Below are 19,511 nucleotides of genomic sequence, written 5' to 3' on the forward strand. Positions count from 1 at the left end.
AACTTCCCTTACAAAGCCAAGGCAGTGTGTGAAAGATCCATCTTGCTAGTACATTTTACACTCATTTTTATCTCACAAATTACTTTAACAGTAAACACACGCCATAGCCAGCAAATGAACCCCATCCGCTCACTTAGCAACCAGCCCAAATATTTTATTCACAATCCTCCGGTGGAATGTCTCAGATAGTTAGCAACCCGATAAAATTATTATGTAAACAGAATGCTTTATTGAGTGATGTGCCATATCTTGAGAAGAATATTAGAAATCAATAGCAATATAAACCGAAAATTAAGTAATGTGGTTAAGCACCTCTGAATGATGCCATTTTAAAGAGCGGATTAGAAATAAATATGACAATTGCTAGGTAGCCTATATCTGAAATAAAATGATGATAAATCAATTGAAGTCAGTGAGAGAATGAGATTATTTTAACAAGAGCCAGCAAATGTGCTGTTCACGGCTTGCCAAGGAGAGATCGGAGCCTTCGCAACACAGCAGCTGCAGCACAATAGAAAGCACGTGACCACTAAGAGGAACCAGGTACAAAAATAGAAGTCCAAAATCACCATTCAGCTCAATGGAGCTAGAATTGGACAAGGAAAAACTACAAGTAAGTGGATGGCCAGTGAGTTCTGATAGGATTACTTGGTTCAGCAGAGTACAAACTACTTAACCTTCTACCTCTGGATGAAAGGCCAACAAAAAAAATGAAGCGACCATCATAAACTGTCCAAAGCTGTCTGAATTTTGTTTGGGATACCCAAGTATCAATCCACAGAAACAGCTGCACTTTTCAATCAGCCGCAGATTCTCACACGGATTCAGAAGACCACTTATAACCATCAAGGAGTGGGGTATCACTGCCACTTCATGATCTGTCTTCTTCCATTAAAAAAAGTGTAAGCAAAGCTTTCTCATAGTAATGCTTACTTTTATGACTGGCCCCATTGAAGGAAATTGAGTTATTTAGGTGAGGATGGATTACTTATGTGAGTAATGTGTGTGAGAGGGGAGCTTTTAATAAAAGCAGAAGATTCAAACTAGGAGAGCAAATGAGAATGTGATCCACCAGGAAGTGTAATTACTTAAATGTAACTTACTTGGAGGTACCCCTGGTTATTGCTGAATAACATTTGTTGTTGGTTTTTATTATTAATGCATTCTGGATTAGAGGGCCTAATATTATTTTTCATTTGGGGACAAATTCTTGTGTTTTCACTCCCATTGAGTATGCTTTTATGCCTTGAGTAGCTAATCCATTGCCAAGTGAGGGACATCATAAGGGCGGGCAGCAGAATTTGGCCCATAGTGATGTACCAATGTGAAGAAGACAAGGGGAAGGTTTCTCCCTCAACTGCCACTTCTATATGCTGCTGTGGAGACATCAAGAGGGTATAGAGTGCTAGTATGCCCTGATGTCCAGTGTGAGGGTTAATTTAACTCTTGGCATGAGAGTGAACACACTGAGGTTAAATTAAATGATCAATCCCAATCGTAATCTGAGACACCATTGGAGTAAAAAAAAAAGTCCATTTCCACCAAAAGGTTCTTTTAATGTGCTTTGGATGCTGCTCATACCTATTCCAGCAGGAAATTGCAAACACAGATGGCTTTTTAGGAAAACAAAATCCTGCTATGTTGTAACTTCAGCTTTGTAGCAGTTTGTCCTTTTCAGGACTGCCCATGCTTTCAGTTGCTTCCTAGTTCAAGACCTTGCCGAAATCTGATCCACTTGTAGACAAAAAAAAAAAAAAAAAAAAAAAAAGAGAGATCCTTGTAGCTGATCTGCAAAGAAAACCCAAGCAGTTCTGCCACTAGAGGTTGGTGAAGTTAATTCTTTTTTGCATTGCAATTTTCCTAAATTTTTCTATGCTGGCAGAGAGATGAAGTCATCAATGGGATGTAGAATGTACGGGAATAGGGTAGGTAGATTGCACAGATGAGAGAGTGAGAGACAAAGAGGATGAGAATTATTTATAGAAATATGGACCAGCAGCTCTGCAAACTATTCTTCTAAAGTTGGTCCTGGATTAACACAGCTGATATCTCTAGTCCTCAGTAAAATAGACTGAGTATTGCTTTTGGCAGTATGCTGTCTTCTGCATCTCATCCCATTAATGTGGGCCATCTCCACCTGCAGGACCATTGCAAGAGAGTCTAAATTAGTCCCCATGCTTCTACCCTTCACATCTCTTCTGAGCTGACAGGCAAGGTGTATATGGCAATAGATGTTTCTGAGACATGGACACCTGTGGAACTAGATGTTCATGGCAACAATTTCTCAATGAATTCTCTTAGGTCTTGGTGCATACCAGTGCCCCAGAGATTAAAGTTTCTTTGTCCTACTACCAAATCCCTGAGCCATCCAACCCTACTATAAACAAATCTTTATATGTGTTTGGTATTGCACGGTAGCATGCCTTCATTTTTATAATTGTTCTTGGTAAACATCCCACCAAACTTGTCACCACACTCATATGATGGGGCGAATGCTCAACTAGTGTAGCTTTGGCACAGCTCCATCAAAGTCAAAGCTTCACTGATTTATACTAGCTGAGGATTCCTTTGGAAGCAAAAGGGGGGAAAATCTAATCTTGCTTCTTGCAGTATTTGAATACTTCCAATTTTGATCCATTTTTACTATTTTATTATGTTTCCCTGTGTTTCAAAAGATCTGTGCACTTCCGGTCCATAAAATTGCACTAAAAATCCTATTAGAAGAGTCGTTAATAAAGGAACATTGTTCAGGGAAATGCGCTGTGAAGCTAGCGCGCACTAAGTAGATTGGCTCACCTTCAATGCTTCTTTCATTGAGTACTTTGGGGCAGTGTGGGTAAAAGCTTCTCATGTACGGCGTGGCAACCTTGTCTGCTCTTCCCTTCCAGCCCTTCTCCTCCTCCTCTGTTTTATTCAAGAATGTGCCTGCTGGACTCAGAGACCGCCTCCTGCACATCCTTCCCAGGAGGCCCTGTGAAATCAAGTTGCGCACTATGTGCCAACATGGCTTTTGTTCCTTCCAAGACAGAGCTAAGAGCTGGTTCCGTTGCCAAGAACACAGGCAGTGTACACCGAAAAAAAAACCACCCAAGCCCTCCATTTCATTCACTGCACTGTTTCATCTTTTTAAGTAGCTGGCATCTGCCGCAGGTTGCAGTGGGGGTGAAACCTACAAACATTGCACTTGATGTTAATAAATGTGTTTGCCATTAAGTAGCTGTTGTAATGCTCTGCTTGTTTGCCTTCCTGTGTGCACTTTCATCCTTCACTGTAACACTACTACTGCCTTGTAATTTGTCTCAGATGTTTACATTGCTGGCTGCAGGTATACAAACCTCTTAGATCAAGTAACTGTTCAGACACTTGATAAAAGGAGCCATTCAGGGCCTGTGCTAGTTGGTCTGCCAAATTCAAGCGAGGCATTGATGTATGGAATACAAACCACCTTCTAGTTGTGGACCACATTTCACTTCTCCTTGACTCCTAGCGGAATGTGGAAAACCGGTCGATGTTGATGTGAGGTCTTTAATGAGCACATTGCTTTCTCTGATTGCTCGCAAGTCTAAGGGTGTCTCCTGTGGATGCTCTCTATCTCTCCAGAACAGTTGGAGTGGCTATGCCTAGAATTCTCTGAGTGGTGTCCATATTTCAAATGATTGAAAGTGGCTTAATGGGATCCTGGCCTTTATTATCTCTGGAGCAAGCTGGCAGTGGATGGGGTAGTCAACTGAAGAGCATCAGCTCTGGAGAGCCAGGGAATGCTCTGTCTGCTGTTAAGCTGGCCTGTTCCTGACTTTGATATCACACTTTTCTTCCATTTTCCCCTTTACCGCTGCCCCCCAAAACAGGTCTTTCTCTTCTCTTTCAATGCAAAACTCCAATACCAAATTTGGCTTTACAAACCCGGGACACCATGGCATAGCCATGAATAGGCATGGCTCTCTTTTCATCCAGACCCACCCCCTGTGACTTACTCCAATCCACCCAGCAAGCCAGTTGTGGAGCAGGTTTGGGGCTCTGAGGCTTACCCCCCATCCCTCCTGTCTCGCTCCTCCTAGCCCCCATTCTTGCTTCCCACTCAAAGTCAGTGCCCAACCAAGTGGGCCCTTCTGGCTACACCACTGCCATGGTACTGGTAACATGAAGTGCTTCCATCTTCTAGGCCATCCCATGGCTGGTTTCTGAGGTTCAGCAGCCCATCCCTATTCAAGAAACCACTGAAGCATGAGCTTAATGCTCATCAATTTAAGCATATGCTTGAAGTGAAGCACAAACTTATGTACTTTGCTGACTAAGGATGGGCTTAAAACAGTGCTTAAAAGCTTTCCTCATCTGGTACTGAGTGTAGTGATACACAAGCAGCAAGACTGGGAGAGAAAGGTCTGCCATCCATCCTTTCCATTGACTATGACTGGGGCAGGGCAAATGAGAGAGTAAGCAAAGGGAGAAGGTGAGATTGAGGTAATTTGACTCCAGTTGCCACAAATGCTGCAACTAACAGTCATCTTACTGCCTTTGGTTTGAAATAGGATGCTGCAGGATGCTTATAAGGGCCGAGAGGCAGTCAATGTGATTATTACAAAGCATAATAATTAAGATGATTCAGATTAGATTCCACTCTTAAGAAATTGGCCAGTTTCCGGGTGGATACAGCCATTTCCTGGCTTGTAATGAGTTCACTAGGAAATTATTTTGAAATAGCTTACTTTGAAAAAATAATTCCAGAAATAACTATTTTGAAATAAGCTTGTTCCCCGAGGAAAGCAGCAGTACAGATTTCAAAATAAGCAGCCTGTTATTTTGAATAACAAGCGTGGTAGTGTGGACACTCGGTTTGTTATTTCAAAATAAAGGGGGGGTATTTCAAAATACTCCCTAGTGTAGACCAGGGCTCGGGGCTTGCATATGAGGGAGGAAGAAGGGTTTGCGATTGGTGGGAACTGGAGCCAGGCTGAGATGCTTCCTCAGAGTTCCATCCCAGCTGTCCTCGTCAAGGTGGAAGCCACTGACTTTTCCCCAGTCAAGCTCTCTTAGTGAGAGGTGCCAATCCTTCCCCACTTCTCCAGTTCTGTAAGCAGCATGCCCTGCGGAATGGAGCTGAAGAGAGGTGAGCAGGCAGAAAGGGCAGAAGGGAGGGGCTGTTCCAATGATGCTCGTGAGGGCTGCCAGAAGGACTCCTTTTGAAGAGGAGAGAGAAATGGAGGGGACTGTGTTACCAGGAACACAGGTCCCCTGCTGTATTGTTCTGTTTTGGTATGTTCCTGGTACATTACTGCATGTAGAACTCATTGCTAGAGTCGCATTGTGAGGTAAAAAGTTGAGGAGTGTACAAAATCTACGTCCTAATGAAGCGGTCACGCTCATTGCCAATCACGTTCTTCGTGATGGTAACCATGGTGGCCTAAGGGGCCCTAGACAAATGTACTCCTCCGCATCTAACTGCAATTTCCTCAATGTGTGCAGCTTGCCTGGGTGGTCTCGAAGTGAACAGTCAAAGACAAGCCACATTAAACTTGCACCAGGAAGAATATTCTGAGACTCATACAACAAATGGGCTACAGAAGGAAAATTAGACCAAGATTTATTCACAGGGTCAGAAAAGTCAGTAAGTCAAGCAGGTACATCAACAAGATAGTAAAATAGCATGGGGAGAGGGAGGCGGGAGACTCAGATGGGTTTGGGGCTTGGTTCATGATCACCATAGCTACAAGAGTCCCACTGGGGAATACCTCCAACGTCTGGTAGGCTCTGCTGACACACCCCTTCTCCCATAGAACCACATGGTACAGGGGGCATGTTAGGGCAGATTAGGAGTGGAAGAGGCCATCCCAGTTGCCAAGAGGCCCTTAGAGACCATGGCAGTCAGTGCATAAGGTAGAGCAGCTCTTAGGGCTGCCCCAAAACGCACCGAAAGCTGAACCAGCCCTGGCCCCCTGCGGAAAGGAGAAGCACAATCCATCTCTCCTCAGCTCTGTGCCAGTGCAGGTAGAATTAGACCCTCTCTGAGTCAATCTCATTCTTTTCTGTGTCAGCATGTTTTTCTACATGGCAGAGGGAGTTCTGCTTTGCTCCCTTTTAGCTCTGACCACCACATGCACCGGCTTGAAGATCTGCTGCTTCCTTGGGGCTTGCGTACAAATGTTAGTTTCCAGATGAGGCATCTGGAAGCTTCCCAAGAGGTGAAGGCAAATCCTGAGCAGAGCTCTCCGCAGCTCTTTAACCAACTTTTCCATCTCGCATCTTCAGGATACTGACATATCGAAAGGGAATTATCTATTCTTATTCAGCGACTCGGGAGATGTAGGTGGCAGGGAAGTGTACGCTCTGTAAGGTGTAATTATCTCTTTTTAGCACTGAGCTCTTCAATGCCGCTTTGATTGTGATACCTCTACGTAGCCTGATTAAATCAAAGCCAGGTTAGGGCATTAGGATTAAGCACGTAAATGGATTGTAATTACATCAGAGCCAGCCAAATTAGCGAGTCATCAGTAATATAAGCTATGCTAAATGGCATTTAATTCTGAATAATAATTAATTTGGCTCTGTTGTTAAATAAGACTGGACACACCGGTCCTTTATCACCCACTAAGGGCTGGTTAGCCTTAGGCATCTGGGGTGCTTGTTGGCCTGATGTGAATACAGGAGGTCTAACAAACAGGATAAAAACTCCCTTTTTCATCTTGTTTTCCTTTATTTCTTCTACCAACATGTGCACCACCCCACTGGTTCTCCGCCCACTAGTTTCCTCTGCTGCTGATCTCCGTTTCCCTCCAGCTTGTCTGCCATGCTGCTTCTGTTTGCCAGAACCGCACGATGGGCACTGCAAGAACAGAGCTTGGCAAGTTGCAGAGAGGGGAAGGGGACAGAGAAGAGCAACGGGAACGATCAATGGGTTACTGAGGGGGCTGCTCTTAGACAGGGGTGCTGAAGTAATTTGTCCAGCGGAGGTGCTGAGAGACATTGAACCAGACTCTGTATCTAAGGGAAACCATTTCAAGGCAGGGGGTGCAGCAGCAACCTCCACACTATTAGTTCCCGGGCCTATGTTTTGAGGCATGATAAAGAAGCTCATGGTGGAAAATCTGACTATGTGAATAGTAAGAGAGGTCAGCTGAACAGTCCAGACCAGCAGGGCCAACAGCTTCAACAGGGCCAGAGCCTCCAGCAGAAGGGGTGAGGTCGGGGCTACGCAGGCCTCAGCACCACCTGGAAAGTGCTGCACCTCCCCCCAGGCAGCCCTCAGTGCAGCCAGAGCGCACGGCGTGGCATGGCGGCAGTGATTTAAAGGGCCCAGGGCTGCGGCCACCATCACAGACGCAGTAGCTGGAAGGGAGTCCTTTTGTATCACCATGCATCAAGGCAGTTGGCCTCCCCCGCCACCCCCCACGCCCATTGGCAGGCCTGGTCCAGACCCTTCAGAAATATTTGTAAACGCCAAGGAGGGAGAAGAACTCTGGGTGTAACACACGGGGATGAAATGAAGAACTCCAGAATTTAGGATAAATCTCAGGGAACAAGACTTAACTGTGACCTGTGGAATAAAGGAAATTGTGGCGATTCCAATATTTGGGAATTTTGAAATCAGATCAGTGGGGGGAAAAAATCCTAACAAAATACGCGGTAGAAAGCCATCTAGCATTGGCAGGCAGATGGACTGGCAGATCAAAAGGTCATGGCCATTTTTCACAACAGTACTTCTCTTCTCCCATAGCTGTCCAGGAGATGCTGCTGCTGCCCTCTTCCTATTGGGAGTGATTTAGTTTTTGTTTGTCTGCCAGAAGCTGTTCTCTAGCCAGTCTCTCTGAACTCTGGGCCTGATGTCCCAATGCGTCAAGAGCCTTATAATTATAAATCTTGTGCAAAGAACACCCCATTAGCCTGGCCTTGATCTGGACAGCCTGAGCTCAGTGCTGGGCCAGAGGTGAAGCAAAGCTGGCTTTAAACCACCTTGGCATTCCTCAGATGCCTGTAGCTCTGACTGTAGTGGTGGAGTAGCAACTGGGCCACTGGATTGTGAAGGAGAGTTTCTTCCTGACTTTGTGTCAGAGTGGGGTAGGTTTTGTTATGTCTGAAGATGTGTTACACAGCAACCCGCATAATCCTGAGTGCAGCCTTGCGGTGCTAAATATTATACATCAGATCCGTCTGTTAATTTCTATATACGGTTTGGATACATGGCACTCTTTTGTAATGCAGTTTACATGCTCTGGACTGTGGAAACCCTATAAACACATTCAAGTGCTGCTGGGTATTAAACCCATCACCCCCATGCTTTTTGAACAATTGCCTCTAGCAAAGAGGCACTCAGATTAATCAAAACTGGGACACATTAGATCTGCTAATCCAGTTAATTCTTCACGTAATTCAACTTCAGTCATTTAAAAACATTTGGTTTTTTGCTGATTTATTTTAGTGTCTGGCTTTTAGATGGAATATTAAATATTTCTGTCTATAATGATAGTTACTACGTCATGTAAAATGTGTAAACCCCTGGCATGCAATTACTGTTCCCGTGCAGCTCTGCTTACCTGAAAAAAGCTAGCATTCAACGGAGAGAGAAAGTTTAGGGTTTCTAGTGCTATGCCTTGACCTACCAGTACACAGAGACCTGCACAATTTGTAATGCTCCTGAGTGGCCTTCCTAAGAGGTGTGTTTCTCCCTCAATGATGACCCTTCCCCAGGGATGAAAAGGGATATATATGCTTAACATCAGGCACATGCTAAAATGCTTTTCTGAATCAGAGCCTAGAAAGAGAAAATGTCACATCTCCGTATTCTTCCTTCCTTCCTGTCCCATCTCTGTATTCTTCCTTCCTTCCTTCCTTCCTTCCTGTCCCATCTCTGTATTCTTCCTTCCTTCCTTTCTTCCTTCCTGTCCCATCTCTGTATTCTTCCTTCCTTCCTTCCTTCCTGTCCCATCTCTGTATTCTTCCTTCCTTCCTTTCTTCCTTCCTGTCCCATCTCTGTATTCTTCCTTCCTTCCTTCCTGTCCCATCTCTGTATTCTTTCTTTCTCTCTCTCAGGAAGTGACTTGTAGCCCACGAAAGTGTATGCTCTAATACCCTAATAAATATCTTAATCTTTAAAGTGCCACCAGCCTCCTCGCTGTCTCAACTACATTTCCTCTATGTGCTGTAGGATAACAGAAACACTCCGAGACCCTGATCCTGCAAATTCTTACTCATGTGCTTAACCCTGCATACTGTGAGTAGTTCCAGTGAAATTACAGAGACATACATTAGAGCCCTACCTATCTGAAAAATCTTTCCAAAAAATCATCCTAACCAGTTACCATAGGGCCCTTTGCATAGCTACAGAATACACCTGACTCCCACTGGCATTGTCACTGTCCCTTTGTAAGCCTCTCTTGAAAAGTTAACAAGCTAGCCAAAATCCAATGCGTCATAAGAAAATAAACGTAATCATATCACTTTCATCACTTCCCAATCACATCCTCAGTCTCTCATTTTAAACAAGAGAAATTAACATTTGGCTATTATAGCTCAAATGGATTTATCCCCTTCTCCCCCCAGTAATTTTGAACAGAGTTCATTGCAATTGTGTTTTTCTTGTAATTATCCCTATAGAGAAGTTCTATTCATGTTCACTCATGCTACCGCAAGACAGGATATCTATGTAATACATTTGCTTAATTGTCAGATACCATGAATTCAGGAGAAATGGCAACTGGGGTGAGACCTGCTCTGATTTGTTCTACTCGATTTGCTCCAAAGATTGGCTGTTCCTGAATTCACCTCAGAGCATCCTGCTTTTTAAAAACTGCCAGGGCTAGTTCTGCATGAAGTAGAGCCAGAGCTGTGGGATTTTTATAAATAAAATCCAGTGACATTCAGAGGCTCGCAATCAATTACTTGGCCACTTGGCCAAAGATCTGTTGTACTGTAAATGTTTATACACTCAGAGTGCCTCAAGGCCTGCATAATCATTTGGCATACACCATTTGGTCCACAAGTGTAGCGTGGCCTTGCTTACAAAATATGCTCATGACGGCAAGTGGTAATAATGTACTGCAAACTGCTCAGGGTAATGGAACCAGTAAATTTAGTCCTGGATATGACAGAATAGGTGAGAAATCCAAGTATCATTTTAGCTAGAATGCCTTCTTTAGAGGCACATCTGTTTGTCTGCACACCATGCCTGTGTGAATGTGTGTGCACAATCCCCTATGCACACACCTAATTTATATCCACACACAAAATTAGGCTTGCTAGAATTTTTTTATTGTTTTTTTGTAAATTCAGTTGTTGTTTTATTTTTAATCTTTTTAAATAATTTTTATCATTCTTTGTGTAGGTGCTGGACTATGTCATTCTAAATCATCATCATTAACAACAACCATGGGCTCAGAGCCTGTTGGTGTCTGATGCCTCCTTCACTATTTCCTTCCATCTTTCCCTGTCCAGTGCGGAGTGGCTCAGTTTCTGTAGACTAGCTCCGCACCAATCTACTATGTCATCTACCCAGTCTCCGTGGGGTCTGCCTCTCCTATTCAGACCATCCATTATGCTGAATACCAGGGTCTTAACTTTTCGCTTGTTGTTCATTCTTCAGCTATGCCTGAATAGCTGTAACTTCCGTTGTATAACCTTCTGCAGTAGGTTCTCTTTCGGCTGTATCTTCCTATATAATTCCTCATTGGTAACCTTCTGCATCCATCCTATTCTCAGGATCTTTCTATAACAACTCCTCTCGAACGCCAATATCCTTCTCTTTAAATCTTTCATTATCACTCACGTCTCACATCCCTACAACATGTGGGTAAATACACATGTTTTCACAATGCTCAGCTTCGTTCCTAAGCTAATCGCTTTACTTTTCCATATCTTATCCATCTCCTTCAAACTCACTCTTACTTTCACTATTCTAGTTGCTATTTCCTTCTTACAGTCTAGATCATACGTCATGTAGCTCCCCAAATATGTGAACTTCTCTACATTCTCTAGTTTGATCCTATCTACACTGATCTTCCTTCCTATTTCCTTATCTCCAAATACCATTGTCTTTGTTTTATCGATTTTCATAATCAGTCCATACTGCTTCCCTTCCTCATTTAGCACCTGCAACGTTCTCGCTAACTTCTCTTCATCTTCCTGTCATTCTAAAGGTCTGAATTATTTCAAGGTGATCACATGCGGTCAGCTGAGGTTTCTGAAGCTCTAGGCTCAAGGAAGCAAGTGTCGGTAAAAACGTTTTCCAAAAGAGCAATCTTGTATTTCTAGATTTTGTGGTGTTGGGGAAAGTCCCAGTGAAACTTCATTCAAAACCTTAAGGAGCTCTTCTCAGCGCTCACACAGCCTTGGTACACTGTCTTTAAAACTAAGCCAGCAGACTGGGTTGTAATTCAGCAGCACCTTGTATCTCTCACAGCCTATGTCACACAGAGTTATGAATCTCCCTTTCTTGACCCTGCCGGGGTTGACTGTAGTGATGCATTTTTTTCATTATGGATTCAACCTCATCCATACTTTTATCAGTTGTAGTACATATTAACAGGAAGGCTGTGGGGGGGAACTTTCATGGCCCCTGGACAGGTGACACCAAATCCCCACAGAAACAGTGTGTAGGAAGGTGGCAGTCCTGGTGGGACAGTATAGACACCACCCAGCCATGATGGTGAGCCCCCAGCCATGGAAGAGACCACACTGCTGCAGAATAGATCTGGCTTAGGGTCAGCTCCTGCATGCCTAGCCCATGACTGAGTGAGCAAGGCTATGCCAGTGGGTCTGGAGAGAGTTCCCCTCATGGCTAGGATCCTTCAAGTGCTCACCCACGGCTACCAATGGTTTTTTCCCCATTGATTTTAGTGTGTCAGGTAAAATTGACAACTACCAATCTCAACTGAATCCTGCCAAACCTAATCATATGGTATATGAGAAATCATGAATTATCCTCAGTAGATCAGTGGAGACTATGATTAAAACACTGTGTAGAATGTCAGGCACAGGTATATCACACCTCTGCCACAAATATAATTAATATAAAAGGAATGCAGAGAGTCCTCATTCAGCTGCATTCAGAGCAAAAGAGACAAAGCAAGATAGAAACACAATCATAAATAAATAAAATGCTTCCTCTGAGAGAGATTTGTTCCAGCTTTAGTGACTTGTTTGCTGCTTCCTTCATTTCCAGCAGCATATTTGCAACTAGTGGTTAGATGATAAAAGATGTGGTGATGCTTAAAATACACCCAGTGTGGCCAGCTCTCTCAAGTTTACTGAGACTCTTACAATACCAAATGCTTTTCTTCAAGTCCCAGCTCCAGGAGTCCTGTGATTAATGGAGCATTTTTTTTTCTCAATTGCATTTCCATTCTTTGTGCTTGGAGAGGAAAAAAAAAGCTTGCTAAGGGCTCCCATAGCACAGAGCAAATGGGGTTGGGGAATCCTAAATTGATTATTATTATTTTTTAAATCTCATGATTGTCGCACCAACCTCAAGGTTGGTTTATTATTTTCCTTTTTTGCGACATCAACACATAAAGAAAAAAAAAAAAAAAAAAAAGGGACTGTAAAACGGGAAAAGAACAGGCATTGCAGTGAGTATGGAAGAGAACGTTTTCCTAAAGCAGTCAGATTTAATTACTTATCTGCTTTTTTCCTGTGACACATCTATTTTCTTGCTGCTTTAGATAAGCTATGCTTAGAAAATGGCAAATACCCATAACCCAGATCAGTAGCAAAGGGAAGAATTGGCCTGGGTGTGCAAGCTACAAATCTGCCTTGAATATGTGGTAGCTATACACAAGTCACTCATCGAGCAAAGATGCTAAAAAGTGTTGTGAAACTGAAAGGCTGGTTCTGATCTTACTTACGTCAGTTGCAAAACTTCAGTTGAGGATCTGGCCCTGATTTGGCTTAGCTGCTGACAGGAGGAGTAGCCCAATTCTGGCATGTGTGGGGAGACATAAAGTCTGTGTAGCAGGGCCTATGGCATTCCTCTCCTTGTGGTTGCTGTAAGACAGGGGCTGAGGTAAGAACTGGCCAGAGCTGCCCTTTGTCCCGGCAATCACCAGCAGCCGTCACTACCTGGTTGACCTGTGAAGACAAGCTAGAGCAAGTCTCAGGCCCTCATAATGGTGTCAGGAACCCAATCAAGCAATCAGCAGCAAAATGAATAATGAGGAATACTCATCTGTCATGGAATTGGTTGAAAAATCCACCAAAATCAGTTCCAATAAAAAATTGCCAATGCTGTCAATTTGTTTTATGTTGGCAGATGCAAGGAATGGTGGGGTCAGAGCAACGCCACCCAAGAGCTCTGGTGAAGCAGGGAACAGCACCCTAGGATCTCTGTGGGTTGATTCAAGCACTACCATATATCCTGACCACGTAGTCCTGGCTGGCAGAGCATGCCGCATTCCCTGATTGGCCCACGGATGCTATTTAAGGCCTTTGCGGGGGGAGGGGGGAAGCTGGAGGTTGTCTGTGAAACTTCCTGGCTTACTGCTTCAGTCAGATGCTGCCGCACACTCCTGCTGTCTTGCCCTGCTCCCGATACCTGGACTCAGTTCCTAATTCCCAGCTCCACTCCAGACATCTCACCCTGCCTTGACCTCTGGTCCCCTGCTCTGCATCTGATATCTTGCCCTGGTTCTGTTCCACTCACCCTACTTCATCTTTCACGCATGGTGTGGTTCATTGGCCATGACTCCTACAGTGAGACAAGGCTGCTGCTGCTGCTGCTTCTTTGACCCCCTAGACTGACCTAGGCCACGTTCCTGAGTCCTCCCCAACACAGGCCAGGGCCTCAACCTATGTTCCCAGAACTGATATCCGAGAGCCAAGGGATAATAAATTGGATATCTAAGTCTCGTGGTTATCCCAGTCTAAAGAACCAGAGTTTCAAACCCCATGTTTACTGATGCTCTGTTGATTTCATTCCAGCAGTAGGTACTTATCCTCCTGGAAATGGAAGCCTATGTATTGACATCAAATTGTGTCCTTAGTAGCACAAACAACGAGTACAGAGCAGAATAACAGTGGTATCTTCTGTTTCTGCCTCAGGAGGCCTGGGTGAATTGCCATAGATTATATCTGAGCAATCTAGGTAATAAAAAAATGGCTTTTGGGGTCTGCAGTATCTGAACTTTTGCTGTTATTGTCTTCCTCTTCACACTGAAATGGGAAAGGCATAGCTGTTCGGTCTCTCTTTATTTCAGTCTCTATGTCCTGATTACCAGGGAACTCACGGGCAGGATGAATACTGTTAGAAGAAAGTACAGATATAGTCTGGAATCTTATTTTTCTTTATTTCACCTTGTGAGACATCCCTTAAGTCTGTTACATACAAGCAAAAGGGATAGGCTATGGTAGTTGAAAAAATAAGCTGTGCTAAGGATACCTTGTATTTATAGAGTGCTAGACGATTTATCCAGCATTGCTCAGGGCCTTAACTCAATTACTTTTTTTGTGTTGGGGGAGGAAGGGGAGTTGGAAATGAAATGAAAATGTTCATCCTTGATTTGAATCATTGCTCTGGGATGGGGCTGGGAATGTGGGGTTCAGTATGCAGTGTGCCCCATAGAGAGGGTACTACCCCAGCCCTCTCTCACTGAAGAAGCATGGGGCTAGGGGAGAAGCACTTCCCCATGGCCCCTGCAGCTCCAGTTGGCACAGCTTGGGGAGAGGCGCATGTTCCCCGGCTGGGGCAGGTCCAGGTTTGGCTTTCCTTGGGCTCCCCAGCCAGAGAGAGGAACGGAGCAAACTGTGCACTTTCACCTCGCTCCCTGATAAAGGGGAACAGCCAACAATGTCCCCATATGAATTGGGGAGCTTCAGCTCACCCCCACCCTCCCTAAAAGGTTCTTGGGGGGTGGGAGGCTTGGGTTGGTGCAGTCCCAGGGGAGGGTTATTCTGCCACCCATCTGGGCAATTGTGTCTCTTTTGTGTATAGTTTTATGAAAATCAATCCCATTCCAGGCACATTCCATTTTCCTGGCACTCCCAAACCTGGGCCTGACTTTAAGTTTTAAGAGGAAGCTGCATACCAAATGTGGTGGTTCTAGCTCTTACTGTTTAGAAAGAGTCCTTGAACAAACAACAAACAGACACATTCTCTCAAATATATAGCCAATTATTTATGCAGGAATCTTAAAATAGTTCACACACCTGAATTGATATTTCACATCTCCTAGCTGAAGAGGATGCCCCATTTCACAGATGCTTACAGAAATCTCAGGACTTGCCCAAGTTCATGCAACGAGTCATTAGCATAAATAGAAATAGACTCCATCACACTTGACTCCCTGTACTCTGTTGCAACCATCACACTGGCTCTCTGTTCCACAGAACAGCCCCATTTCACACGTGGTGATGCTCATGTGGGGAAAAATCAAATTCTGTGCTTCTTTTAAAATAAATGACATGTTAATAATTATAAGAGCAGAGTTGAAAGAGGAGATAAATCATGGGGAAGAAGAAATTGTAGCTGTTGGGGTTTTTTTCCCCTCCTCGCTAACCTCCCCAGAGGAAACATCTGCATTGTAAGTTTTCAGATGCTGTTGCGCCTTGTGTTGTCCCTCCATTAAAAGCACACCTGTTTTACTAACCCTTCCTCTTTTATACAGATGATGTAGTTAGTGGAAGCAGAAAGAAATATGTCATTTCAAGTGCCTAGGACTTGGGCTGCAGGACATAACTCAATGTTTACCTCAGAATGCGATTCCATGTGACTTTTTTTGTCCCACGGATGGAGCCAGACTTTGAACTGGTATGTGTCATGTGACCCGAATGAAATAAAAATGAGGGAGAAAATGAGACAGGGCATCTGGCTGTAAGTGGTTGTTTCGTGAGATAACAAAGAACTTGAAAGGCGAGCACCAGGGTAAATTGTGAAGGTGGAGGATTGTCTTGTGATTGAGGCCCTGAATTAGACTGCAGAGATCTGAGGGGCTATTCCTGGCTCCGTTAATGGTGATTTGTGTGAAGTTAGGCACGTCACTTCATCTAGTCTGTGCCTCAGATGGCAGTGTGTAAAATGGGCATCAGAACACTTCTTTTTTCTGGTTAGATTGTAATGCTTTGGGGCATTACACTGTGGCCTGTAAATGCTCCTGTATTACAAAGGATAATCCTCCTAATTCTCCAAAGTGTTAACTTTACAATGTCATCATTGACTTTTTCGTATTTGTAGAGACAGAAATAAACAGTAAAGTTCTTGGGCTAGGATAGATGCCCACCTCCCTCCCTTAGCTACCCTAGGTTAGCACTGAAAATGTCAGCCTTAATGCTCTTCCTGACTTGGTTCTGATCAACCATATCCTAGACTCATAACTGGATGAAATCAGAGGGCTGTTTCCTGTTCAAGAACACACCCAATGACCAAGATCACCAGCTGGGTTATCCCAACTTGAAGCTCTTTTAGGGACCACTCCCGTCCCTCAATGCACATAATCTCCATAACTCCCATTAACATTAATGTGTGTTATGTGCACACTTGGGGGTGTGTGGAAGCAGCACTCTACATCTGTGCATCTCTAATTGCTATCGGACATCTATTACAAGTTAGTTTATCAAGCTCCACAGGGGACGATGGGGAAAGGATGAATCACAACCTCTTCGCTCCTTCCACATAACGTAGGCGGTGGTGACAGACAAGAGAAGCAGAGAATTTGTTTGAAGGGGTGGGGGCAGGGCACTGTGGGAAAGGAACTGCTGCCCAACATGAAGAGAGACAAGGATGGAGGACCGGAAGAAATGTGATATCTGGGAGCATAAGGGCCAGCCCAAAGAACACGTTTGCAATTGATCATTTGGATTTCCTTTGTAGTACGCCACCAAGGCATGCTGACGAGAGTGATTATCAGTCGAAACAAGACACCCCACTCTTTTTTTAAAAAAACAACAACCTTCTCCTTTCCTTCCCACAGGAAGCTTGGAAGCTGCAGTGCTACTTTGCACTGACCTTGAATTAGGCTATAGGGTGGAAGCAGACACACAGTACAGGCAGGCTTAAAAATGAATCCCAGTCTCTGAGGGTGTAATATAGATGGAAGAGGTATGCTAGACTAGTGCAAAGTGTCTATTGGCCTGAACATTAGGTGGTCCTGCATTCTAATACCAACTCCAGCTTCTTCTGTAGCGTGGGGCAAGGCAATTCACCTTCATCTCCCCTCTGTTACCTCATTCTGGTCTTGCTGCCTTCCATCCTGCCAGGTGCTGAGCATCCTGGCCTCTGGACAGCACAGTATTTGTGCAGCTGCATAGCTCCACAGATTTCAGCTACAGAAAAATAAGAAAAAAGGCTTCACCGGAGTAGTGTTTTAGGAACAAGTCAGAATGCTGAACGCCTTCCAGGGTCTAACTCTAAGAGACATGGTGGGCCCAATGCTATCTAGTTCTGAGTGGTTCCTGAGCTATCGGGTAGTCTCTGCTTGCCCCCGAAGTCATTCAGAATTGCACATGTTCGGCAAAGCCTAGAGGCGTGAGCCCTAAGTAATGCGCATTATTGTTAGGAGATGGCTAGACCACACAGGGCCAAAGTCAAAGTCTATTTGAAGTCAGTGGTAAGACTTTCATTGACTTGAGTGGACTTTGGAGCAAGCCCATACAGTTCAGATGTGAACCTCATGTTGCTATGGCACAAAGCAGTTCTAATGTTAATGTAGTTGGCCGTGGGGTGAACACCTCACTATAGAAGGATGAAGTCCAATGAGGATGGCTCATGTCCCCTCCATGCGCACACAAATTCGTGTAGCTGGAGCAAAGCGGAGCATGGCTAAGGCTTTTGTACACAGAAAATCAGTAACACACACCCCGCCACCTCATGGAGTACCTTGGGAACATTGGCAGCCCGTGTGTGTCAGAGGTTTGAAGGTTGCACTAAAGTTTATGTGAGGGGGCCAGCCCAAAGCACAGCTTTGTTTCTGGATTGGAGCAGATACCGGAGGCTTTAGGACCCACCCTCTTCTGAGAGGCACACTGTGCCTCTCAGCCACTGCCCTGCATCTGGCCGCCTTGTAGAGTGTTAATACCAGCACTGGGGGCAAGAGTCATGGAATGATGGTGGAACGTGATCCAGTGAATTGATTCGCTTTCAAGGAAGCCGAGTTGCCCCCAGTGTTGAATAACAACCTGTGTGAGCCACTTGTGTGAACCACTTTCTAGACCGTTTCATACCCATGCTGGGTTGAACAGCACAAGTGGCCATCCACAGATGCCCGAGACTGGTTTCAAATGAAAGAACCAGGAGTTCAGAGCTGGAGCTGAACTGGCAATATGCATTCAAAGGCATAGGAACAGCCGCCTCTGGGTTAACGATGTATTATTATACTTCTTTCTCTCGGCGATCTCTTCCTTTTTCTGATGTTAAATATGATCCATATGGGAAATAGATTGAAGTACATTAATTGCCTTATTCATCACATCATTAAAATTATAGGTCTTGCTACGGCGTAGCTGCGATGTCTTATTGTGTTTCTGGTATACATCATTAATAAAAGCACTCCTGTTAGCGGTATGCAAGATGTACTTTCTAAATAACTGCGCAGTGATTTGGGGCTCACTTATGCAACATATTGCTACAAACTATTGCAATACCCCTGGCGCTTGCTTAAACTCATTGGGCTGGTGATGGAATTAATGAGGCTGCCGCTGCAGTATGCTGAGCACGCTCGGTTCCTTTACTGTTCTTTGTCTGCAGTGAGGCTCTTGTCTTTCAGGGCTGGCTGCCACTCTGTCTCCAGGGCTGATCCGAGAATCAGATAATGAACAGGCAGTGCAGCAGAGGGGGCGGGGAGGGGAGAAGACTTATTATTCCTTCACTCTCAAACAAAACAAAATCATTGAACTGTCAGGGTCATTAAGGACCCTGGGGTTGTCATGGAAACGACCTTTGGGGGTTTACGGCTGTTAATGCATGAGTGACTGGCTGCATTATGCGTGTGCGGAAGGGGTCACCGTTTTGTTGGTGGTGTCTAAGAAAACGGGATTGGATGGCTGGCGTTCAAAAAGAAATCGCTGTGCTCCATGGTGTGACTAACTACTTTGGATGTAGCAGGCTTTGGGGCGGGGGATGAAAAGCTTTACTGACAAATATTTAGACAGATACATAATTGCTGGTGGATTTCTTTTTATTGGCAAAGCAACTTTATTTCCAAGTTTTAGTGGGGAGAGTCAGATTTCCTCATGCTGTGTCAGGATATTTACAAAACCACGTATGCGTAATTAGGGGTCAGAGAAATCGTTTTGGGATTGCCCTGTAAGACAATGCCATGAGCAGGACCCTAGGATCAATAGTTTAGGGCTGCTGGAGCTGTTGATCCAGAAAGGAAGGATACACTTTTGCTAAGTCCCTAGATAAGGACTAAGGAGACCTGCATTTAGTGCCTGGCTCTGACACTGATTTCCTGTATGACTTTGGACAGCTCAATCTCTCTGGATGAAATCTTAGCCCCGTTAAAGTCAAAGGCAAAACACTTCACAATCAACTTCAGTGGAGGCCAAGGTTTCACGCTCTCTGTCTCTGTTCCCTGTCCATAAAATTAGAGATA

At 44.5% G+C, this 19,511-nt stretch overlaps 1 long non-coding RNA gene across 1 annotated transcript in view; it reads left to right on the top strand.

Annotated features, from left to right (window-relative positions):
• Positions 1-3,213, top strand: part of LOC149523972 (uncharacterized) — a 98,716-nt gene extending 95,503 nt beyond the window's left edge. The window contains exon 2 of the long non-coding RNA XR_016350210.1: positions 2,889-3,213. This is a non-coding gene — a long non-coding RNA (uncharacterized LOC149523972). The remainder of the gene's footprint in view (positions 1-2,888) is intronic.
• The last annotated feature ends 16,298 nt before the right edge of the window (positions 3,214-19,511 follow it).

The sequence above is a fragment of the Pelodiscus sinensis genome, chromosome 8 (assembly GCF_052426305.1).
Source record: "Pelodiscus sinensis isolate ZL-2025 chromosome 8, ASM5242630v1, whole genome shotgun sequence".
NCBI lineage: Eukaryota > Metazoa > Chordata > Testudines > Trionychidae > Pelodiscus > Pelodiscus sinensis.